Genomic DNA, 10,616 nt, shown 5'->3' with positions numbered 1-10,616 from the left:
CAACAAGGACCTACACTGTAGCACAGGGAACTCTGCTCAATGTTCTTTGCCAGCCTGGATAGGAGGGGAGTCTGGGGGGAGAATGGATACATGCATATGTATGGCTGAGTCCCTTCGCTGTCCATCTGAAACTATCACAACATTGCTAACCAGCTATACCCCTATACCCCAGGACAAGGGCTTCCCAGGTGGCACTAGTGGTAAAGAACCGGCCTGCCAATGCAGGAGACATAGAGACGTGGGTTCGATCCCCTGGGTTGGGACGATCCCTTGGAGGAGGGCATGGGAACCCACTCCAGTATTCTTGGCTGGAAAATTCCATGGACAGAGAAGTCTGGCGGGTTACAGTCCAGAGGGTCACAAAGAGTCCGACGTGACTGAAGGGACTTAGGATGTACCCCAATACAAAATAAAAAGTTCGAAAAAACCCCAAGCTTTTTCATTCCCCAGATGTACACACAGAGCCTTGCAGGTCCATCCAGCTACTGGCAGGATCAGGCTTCTCTCCCAGCTGCCACCTCCGTGGGGCCCTGCAGAGGGAGGAGCATGGAACACACGTAACCTGGAGTCCCTCCTCGCCAGACGGGAGGCTCCGGACTCGGTGTCTGCTCTCATGGGCTGTGTCCCCCGGGGGTGGCCCAGCAGCTCCAGAGGGAGAGGGAAGCTGTTTTCCAGTCCCTTTGCCAAGATCCACCTCTGGTTCCCCTGCCCCGCCCTCAGACTGCAGTGTGCCAGGACCAATTCTCCCCTCGCCGCCATTCCACCCACCTCCTCTGCCTCTGGAGTCACCTGCCAAGGTGCTAACAGATGGGGGGACAAGCCAGTGCCGCAGAGCAGACGTTCACTCCCTCAGGAGACTCTCCTCCGAACCCCCAGACCTGAGCGAGCCCCTTCTCCCACCAGCCACACGCCCTGAAGTCTGGCTGGCCGGACGAGGAAAGGGGGCATCCTCAGCCCCTCCTCAGACCCCAGCGCTTGCAGGGTAGGAGGCTGGAGGGAAGGTGGGCAGTGCCCACAGGGGTTGGGCCGCCAAGCACGATTGGCACGGAGTTGGCGGGATGCCCGGACATCCACTCAGGGGCGTGGGGGTCAGGGCTCGGCTCAGGGGGCGGGGCTACACACCGGGCCTCATTTGCATACAGCCCTGAGGGGCGGGGCCAGGCTGCTGGCGGAATTCTTGACGCGGTCACCCCCATCTCCGCTGCGCCCAGGCCCACTGCCCCGTTACCCCCGGGGGACGCTGTTACCCACCCAGTGTCTTTGTCTTCTCTTTTGCGTAGATTTGAAGCTCCTGGACAGTTCCTGGAATCCAGGCAGGGTGGACGGGAGGGGAGAAAAGACGTCCATTCTCCAAACTGATGAAAAAGGCTCCTGAGAAGATTTCTGGGTAAAGTTGAAGCCACTGGGGTTTAAGAGGAACCAAGATGGGGAGGGGGGTTCCCAAATGGCGCTAATGATAAAGAACTCGCCTGCCAATGCAGGAGACGTAAGAGAGGCGAGTTCCATCCCTGGGTTGGGAAGACCCCCTAGAGAAGAGAATGGAAACCCACTCCAGTATTCTTGCCTGGAGAATCCCATGGACAGAAGAGCCCAGCAGGCTATGGTCCATAGGATCGCAAAGAGTCAGACACGACTGAAGCCACTGAACACGCACGCAGGATTGGGGAGGTGGAGTGGGACTGTACAGGCTTTTTCTGCACTGTTCCTTTCCACGGGTGATGCACGCCTCAAAATCTCTCCTCCTTTTGTTCTGGGTCAGCTTTAGGACCCCAGTCACCAAGCTCACAACATGATTTGCTAAGTCGGCGTGTGGATCAGTGAGTCCTGGGCTGGCCAGGCCTCTGAAGAGTACCCCCTTGGCCTGCAATTCTCTGTCTGGTGGGAGTCCTTCACAGATACTGAGAAAGCAGGAGTCCCCCTCACTAACCGAACCAGCAAGGCACCCCTGCTATGTGCCAATCTCCGTGGCCTGCATTTCATAGACATTACTCCAGACAACTGGCTAAGCCCTCAGAATAGAAACAGTTATTGTTATTCCCATTTTACAGATGAGGAAACTGAGGCTCAGGGCAGTTACATGAGTTGTCCATAATCACCCAGAGAATGAACTGCAGTGCCTGAATATATTTAAAGCTCCTGGACCAGTTCTTGGTCTGCTGTGGTTCCCTGTCCGGATGGTTCATGTTTTGGAACAGGAGGCTGCACACCCATTGGAAAGGTCAGTTCTCTGACTCACATCCTCCCTGATGGGTCTCACTCATCTGAGACCACCAACAGCTGGGGTTGAGCTGTGGGCACTGCAGAGACACCTTCACACCTTCTAACACACACACACACACACACACACACTCACACTCTGCCAGGCTCAAATCCACTGGGCTTATGGCAGGGGAGGGGCCGCTCCAGGAGCCCCTTGGCCACCCTCTCCAGGCTGTCCTGGGCTCTGCCCCTCATGTGTGCCCACACCCCAGCCTGCCTGCGGAGGAGCGCCAGGAATCCCAAGCAGCATAGTTGGGTAGGGAGGAGGGAAGGACTAGCCATCCCTGGGACACAGAAAATTCCTCCCAGGAGCCCGTCTGTAGTTACAGGGCACCCGAGAAGGTACAACCAGAGGCTCAAAGCCCAGCCCAAGATAGAGACCAAGAATTTTCTGTGTGTTTTCAAGGGAGGAATTGAAGGACTCCACATAGTTCCTTAGGAATTTGAATCATGTGCCTTGAACCTGCTTCCTTTCCTGCCCTGCCCCCCTCAGCCTATGTGAGGGGACGCTTGTCAAGGGTGCCCCAGGAACCACAGGAGCAAACAGCCAGGACTTTGTGTGATGGTGACGCACTGACATTTCTGGTCAAGGCAAAAAGTGCAGCCGCCTCCCTCCCAGTGCCTAGCAGCCTGACGCTGGCTGGGGAAGGGTGAAGGGTGGGGAGCCCCCTGGGGGCCAGTGCCAACTCATCCTAACTGTACTGGTATGGGCACCCCATAGCATGTGGTTGGAAGCCTGGACTCAGCCTGATGGCCTGAGTGTGGATCCTGGCTCCACCATCTCTGTAAATTTGGATGATTTTCTAAACTGCCCTGTGCCTCAGTTTCGTTTTCTGTAAAATGGGGACAGGCATAGCAGTGACTTCAAAGGATGAATGTGGGATTACCTGAGATAAGGGGGTAGCACTTGGCATCTCACAAGCTTTCAAGATGTATCTCCAATTATTATTATTATTATTGCTATTTGTTAGCGGAGAATGGATAAATGCTGTCCCACCAGGTCAGCTGCTTGGTGAGTAGGGCTCTGGGGTCCTCTGTCCATTAGACTACCCTGCAGTGATTGCCAGTGGCCTTGCCAGACCCCTCTTGGACTCCAGGTCCACTTTAAACAGTGACTTTTCTTTTATTTGGGAGGCTGAGGTCAGTGGTTCAGACCCTAAAGTCACATACCTAGACTCATGTCCTGTCTCAGCCATTTATTCACTGTGCGACTGTGGGTCACACATAACCTCTCTGGGCCTTGATCTCCACTTCCATAAAATGACATGGTAAATAGAACCCATGTTCCAGGGCTTAGTTCCCTGACCAGGGACCGAACCCATGCCCCCTACAATGGACATGCAGAGTCTTAACCACTGGATCACCAGGGAAGTCCTTGAAGCTCACTTTTAAAAACCTCATATGACTCTTCAATGAAACAGAATTGTTTTCCTCTGGGTTGTTTGACTGAAGACCATGGCTTCAAGTTCTCTGAAGGCAGGTGGAGTCCCTGCTAGAGCCGCAGTGCCCGGCACAGGTATTGACACATGCCGGGTGTTCAGTGAATATTTCAAATGACGACATGAATGATGAATGAAACTTACATGGAGTAACACTGTGTCCAAAGGTAGCCCTTCTATGTGTCTTACTAATCCATGGTCACCTTTAGTCCCAGACCAGATGGCACAACTCTCGGCCCTTCAAAGTCATCGAACAAAGACAGGCTCGGCATGCCCTCTCAGCTCTCCTTAACCTGGGGGGAAAAGTGGGTTCTGCAACAGGCCTGGGAGTTCTGAAGAGAACAGAGTACCGGCTCCAACTCTAACTGGCTGTGTGACCATGAGCAAATCACTGTGCCTCTCTGGGCTTTCTCTTCTGAAAAATAAGGGCTTGAAAGTATCACCTCCTGAGGCCCTCGTGAGCCCTATCTATTCCTTCATCCATTCACTCAAGAAACATCTGGTGATTCTAAAGGTTAAAAGCAAAACAGAGGGCTTCTGAATCACTCTTGTTAACCAGAAACTGAAAAAACCCCAGGACCTTTGCATTCCTAGAACATTGCTTTTGAGGTTTTACTGTACTTTTCCTGGCCTCGGTTTTGCTGAATTTGTGAAATGAAATTGGGAAAGAGAATACAACAGCATTCAAATTAGTGAGTATCCTGGCCCCCAACAGCTCCAGCCTTGATATCTCAGACCCTATGTCCCTTCTTTTATTTTTTATTAATTTAAATTTTCTTTTTTTGTTTTTTACCCCTTCTTTTGAAGTACCCCTTTTGGGAAGTAGATAGATAGCAAGGTCAGAGAGTGACTTTTGGTGTCAAACATGATAATAAATTCTGAACAATTCACCCAGGGAGAAACCTGTGGGCAAAGGAAATCAACCAGACAGAAGTCAAGCAACCTGGTCCCCACTGCATATCTGCCTTGTCTGTATCATGTGACCCCACTTGAAGTGTGAGCCCCTTCTCCTCTCCAGCCCTGGGCCTCAATTTTCTGGATCAGAGGATCTTTCAGGAGCCTCAGCAAAGCAATACACCAAAATCAGCTGCCTAAAGGGTCAGCAAGCGACCTATGTGAATGACGCAGGACTGGTGTGTGACAACAGGGAATGGTGGGGACTGTGGTAGAATGAATGCTGCAAGCTCAGTATATCAGCTTCAGGGAGAGTGTGCAAACAGGGTAGCCAGATAATCCCATCTTTAATACAAGCCAAATGTGTGTGTGCACGTGTGTGTGTGTGTGTAGAATGTATTATTTAGTCATTGGCAATTAATTCAATCCATTTTTGAAAGCTTCCTGATAATTGAGACTCAGGTCCATGCCCATCAGCCTTCCATCTTCAACTCTGTCTCCCTCCTGTGGCTCCCCACTTCGTCCTCAAAGCCTGCTGGATCTCTACCACAGGTCAGAAATGCTAAAATGCTGGGTAAGGCCATGGAGACAGGGAAGACTACAAGTGTGATCACATACACACACACACACATGCACTGCTTAGGGAGTGGTCTGTTCCCTGGAGCCAGCTGGACAGCATCCTCCTGAACCCCCTGGAAAGCAAGTCAACTGGGAGATCCTCCAGCTTCTCCCAGTTTGCTCCCAGGCCTGGCAGGGAGCCAGCTCTTGGTCATGTCTCTAGGATTTCCTGCCTGGGCTGCAGCAGGGAAGACACCCAGTGAGGCTGTGGTCACCGTGCCAGCCTCTGAGAGCCACAGGAGGAAACACCTCACAGGTCCCTAAGCTGTAAAAGCAGATAGGAGACTTACCTTCCCACGGCAAAATGCAACTACACCCTTTTTCTTCTAAAACTCAGAAGTCATCCTTTCTGTCCAAGATGAATGTACATGCATTTGTATGTACTTGTTCGGTTACTTACAATTCGCCCAATCAAGTATTGCATGTGCGTGTGTGCTCAGTCGTGGCCGACTCTATGCGACCCAGGGATCTCTTGTGTCTTCTGCATTGGTAGGCAGATTCTTCACCACTGTGTAAAGGAACCCGCCTGCCCAGGTGGCGCAGTGGTAAAGAATCTGCCTGCCAATGCAGGAAATGCAAGAGACGTGAGTTCAAACTCTGGGTTGGGAAGATCCCCTGGAATAGGAAATGGCTATCCACTCCAGTATTCTTGCCTGGGAAATTCCGTGAACAGGGGAGCCTGGTGGACTGCAGTCCATGTGGTCGCAGAGAGTCAGTCATGACTAAGTGACTGAGCATGCAAGTACAATAAACCATGGGACACCCACTTTTACAGCGACTGGGGTGCAGAGCTGACTAAAAGCTCAGGGTGTCCCCAGTTCTCTCCACTCCACTTTCTGACCCCATTGCTCTGCCAAAACACCTTTCTCACAGTTCATCCAAAGACTCCTGGGCACTAAACCCAATAATCTTTTTATTTTCTTATTTAAAAAAAAATTCCTAATGATGAGCACATCCAGTATCATTAGGGAAATGCAAATCAAACAAATCTCACAGATACCATCTCACACCCATTAGAATGGCTAGTATTAAAAAAAAAAAAAAAAGTTTTGACAAGGATAGTCCCACCAGCCCTTGTTAGTGGGACTAGTATAGTGGCTCTTCAAAAAATTAAAAATAGAATTGTGTTAACTAACAATTCCTATTCTGAGTATATACTCAAAATAATTGAAAGTAGGGTCTCAAAGATATATTTGTATATCTGTGTTCATTGAAGCATTATTCATAATAGCTAAAACATGGAAGCAAACCAAGTGTCCATTGATAGGTGAATGGATATTGTTTAGATTTTAAAATGGAAGAAGTTTTGCAATATACTACAATCTGGGTGAACCTTGAGGACATTATGCTAAGTGAAATAAGCCAGTCACAAAAAGACAAATACTGTGTGGTTCCACTTATATATAAGAGGTCTTAGAGTACTCAAAATCATAGAGACAGAAAGTAGAATGGGTTGGCAAGAGGGAATAGGGGGAGTTACTGTTTAATGGATACAGACTTTTAGTTTTATTTATTTATTTTTTAAAGTAATTAGCCTCCAATTTATTTTTTCAATTTAAATAATTTTTATTTAATAAATGGTACAAAGCACAATGCCAAAAACATTAACAGTTAAAATTTCACCAAATGAAAAAAATACTATAGAATACACAGTTGCAAAAAGCTACATTAAGTTATTTTACAACTGCCTCAAGCTGCAAAAAGAAAAAAACCCAATGCCATACCTAAGTTATCCCTCTCTCAAAATAATGCCATTTATATTATAAACCACGAGCTCCCCATCAAAAGATGGGAACTGCTTTTGTTAATTCATATATATATATATGACTGTATCACTTTGCTATACACCTGAAACAAACACAACACTGTAAATAAAATATAGTACAATATAAAATAAAAATAAGTAACAGACCTTTGGGGCTTTACACCGAGTTAGAGCTCCTATCAGAGGGATAACAGCACCACAGCCGCACTGAATCCTCGTGAAGGAGGCACACGAATGACTGGGTTACAAGAGTTACGGGAATGAGAGCTGCTCACTTCCCAGAAACCACAGCTCACAGGAAACCAACAAAGGCACGAGATACAGCCCATTCACGTATGAATGTGTAAAACATTCATAAGAATTTCAGTTTTATAAGATGAAAAGAATTATGGAGATGGATGGTGGTGATGGCTCAGTTCAGTTCAGTTCATTTGCTCAGTTGTGTCCGACTCTTTGTGACCCCATGGACTGCAGCACGCCAGGCCTCCCTGTCCATCACCAACTCCCTGAGTTTACTCAAACCCATGTCCATTGAGTTGGTGATGCCATCCAGCCATCTCATCCTCTGTCGTCCTCTTCTCCTCCCACCTTCAACCTTTCCCAGCATCAGGGTCTTTTCCAATGAGTCAGTTCTTTGCATCAGCTGGCCAAAGTATTGGAGTTTCAGCTTCAGCATCAGTCCTTCCAATGAGTATTTAGGATTGGTTTCCTTTAGGATGGACTGGCTGGATCTCCTTGCAGGCTAAGGGACTCTCAAAGAGTCTTCTCCAACACCACAGTTCAAAAGCATCAATTCTTTAGTGCTCAGCTTTCTTTATAGTCCAACTCTCACATCCATACACAACCACTGGAAAAACCACAGCCTTGACTAGATGGACCTTTGTTCGCAAAGTAATGTCTCTGCTTTTTACTATGCTGTCTAGGTTGGTCATAACTTTTCTTTCAAGGAGCAGGAGTCTTTTAATTTCATGACTGCAGTCACCATCTGCAATGATTTTGGAGCCTCCAAAAATAAAATCTGTCACTGTTTCCATTGTTTCCCCATCTATTTACCGTGAAGTGATGGAATCAGATGTCATGATCTTAGTTTTCTGAACGTTGAGTTTTAAGCCAACTTTTTTACTCTCCTCTTTCATCAAGAGGCTCTTTAGTTCTTCTTCACTTTCTGCCATAAGGGTTGTGTCATCTGCATATCTGAGGTTACTGATATTTCTCCCAGCAATCTTGATTCCAGCTTGTACTTCATCCAGTCCAGCATTTCTCATGATGTACTCTGCATATAAGTTAAATAAGCAGGGTGACAATATACAGCCTTGATGTACTCCTTTTCCTATTTGGAACCAGTCTGTTGTTCCATATCCAGTTCTAATCGTTGCTTCTTGACCTACATAAAGATTTCTCAGGAGGCAGGTCAGGTGGTCTGGTATTCCCATCTCTTTAAGAATTTTCCACACAGTATTATGAATGTTATTTGTTACCAATGAATTGTACACCTATTTTTAGGTTAAGATAAATTTTACATCACGTGGATTTTATCATAGTAAGAAAAATTGAAAAAAATCCTAATAGCGCACCAAGCACCCAGACTTTGGATTTCTAAATACCATTCTCCAGTAAAAGGAAACAGGGTTCCTTGGAGAAATGGCTGATTCCGGGACTGGAGCAGAAAAATTTAAAATGAGCCTGGAGCATCTTATAGGGCCAGAAAGTAAGGAAGTGTTCAAAAAACGAAAGGACGGGGACTGTCAAAGGGACACAGGAACCAAAGGACATAGGATCCAACCCAAAGGACTCCCAGTGTCCAAAGCTGGAGCAATTTGAGCAACACAATAAATAATGTAGTGTTGGAGGATAGCCCAAAGTGTAAAATATATATCCATGAGTAATACTGACATAAGTAAATGATAGAATAAGTAACAGTAAAGATACATTTCTTAGAGAAGAATTACAAATAATACATGTACAGATGCCTTCTCCCAGAGATGGAGCTTAATCCCACCCCATTGGGTGTAAGCTGGACTTAATGACACACTTTTGAAGAGTAGAGTATGGAAAGGGCTGAGCAGTAACGGGCAGATGCCCCCTTAACCACATGACCAGTTTAACCTCTACAGGGATGTCACGCAGACATCATGAATGCCTTCACAGGAAGGAATGAGAAAGACACTGCATCCCTGGTCTTCCCTGCCAAACCTGTAACCCCAGACTAATCACGAGAAAAGCATCAGACAAACCCAAGTTCAGGGACATTTAACAAATACCTTCAAATACCAACAAATAGAAGGACTCTTCAAAACTGTCAAGATTATGAAAAACAAGGAAAGATGGAGAGACGGCCATCAACAGAGGAGATCTGATAACGAAGTGCAGTGTGATATACCCTGGATAGGATCTTAGAACAGATAAAGGTAAACAGGAAAAACAAATTCTGGAGTTTAGTTAATAGTAATGCACTAATGTTACTTCTTCATTTTAACAAATGAACCATAACAAACAGTTCCAACAGTTATTAGGGGGCGATGGGTGAAGGGTACATGGAAATTCTCCATGTTGTCTTTGCGACTTTTCTAAGAACCTAAACATATTGCACAATTTGAAAGTCTATTTTAAAAAGCATTTCCTCCTGATTAAAGAGGAACACATGTTCACTGTAGATGATTAAAATATAAACAAATAAGAAACCAGCAGTTACTTACTACTGACTATGTTAACATTCAAGTGTATTTCAATGCCATCTTTTTTCCTGTGTGGTTTTGTATTCTGCACTTTTTTTTTTTTTTGCTTGAAGTATAGTTAGTTGGCTCAGTGGTCAAGAATCTGCCTGCCAAGCAGGAGACCCGGGTTCGATCCCCGGAGCAGGAAATGACAACCCATTCCAGTAATCTTGCGTGGGAAGGCCCATGGACAGGGGAGCCTGGTGAGCTACAGTCCACAGGGTCTCAAAGAGTCAGACACAACTTAGTGACTTTGCGATTCCATGGACTGTAACCCATCTTCCTCTGTCCAGGGAATTCTCCAGGCAAGAATACTGGAGTGGGTTGCCATTCCCTTCTCCAGGGGATCTTCCTGACCCAGGGCTTGAACCCAGGTCTCCTGCACTGCAGGCAGATTCTTTACCATCTGAGTCACCACGGAAACCCCAAACAACAATACTCTATTACAATAATGTGATGGATTATAGATAATTATATGGTAACAATACTCTATTACAAAATAAAAGTAAATAAGTAAACTTGTCTATTAAGGGCAGGATTCAAACCCAGGACTTCTGGATTCAATTTCTAATTTTTTTTTTTTGCACTGCCCCACATGGTTGACAGACACCTTCACCTTGGACCAACCTTGTTTTATAGAAACAAGCTCAGTCTTGGAATTTGTACAAGGCTCCTCGGCTCCTAAGTCACAGCTGGTCTCGGGACTGGACACCATGGTCTATGCTGTGCTCCTTAACAGACAAACAGGTTTTTAAAAACGTGGCCTCTTCTGTTTCTGGGGAGGCTGACAGCCTCACACCATTTGGTCCCCGAGGGGTCACAGCATGTCTCCATTCTGGGATCCATCGTGAGGCCAGTTTCACAGCAAGGAACAAGCTCCTGGGTCTCTGGTTTGGGCACATTTATTTTGGCTTTTTACATATATAT

This window comes from Moschus berezovskii, chromosome 27 (assembly GCF_049115385.1).
Source record: "Moschus berezovskii isolate FMDL1 chromosome 27, NW_MosBer_1.0, whole genome shotgun sequence".
NCBI classification, from domain to species: Eukaryota; Metazoa; Chordata; class Mammalia; order Artiodactyla; family Moschidae; genus Moschus; species Moschus berezovskii.
Note: the sequence above shows the minus strand (reverse complement) of the source record.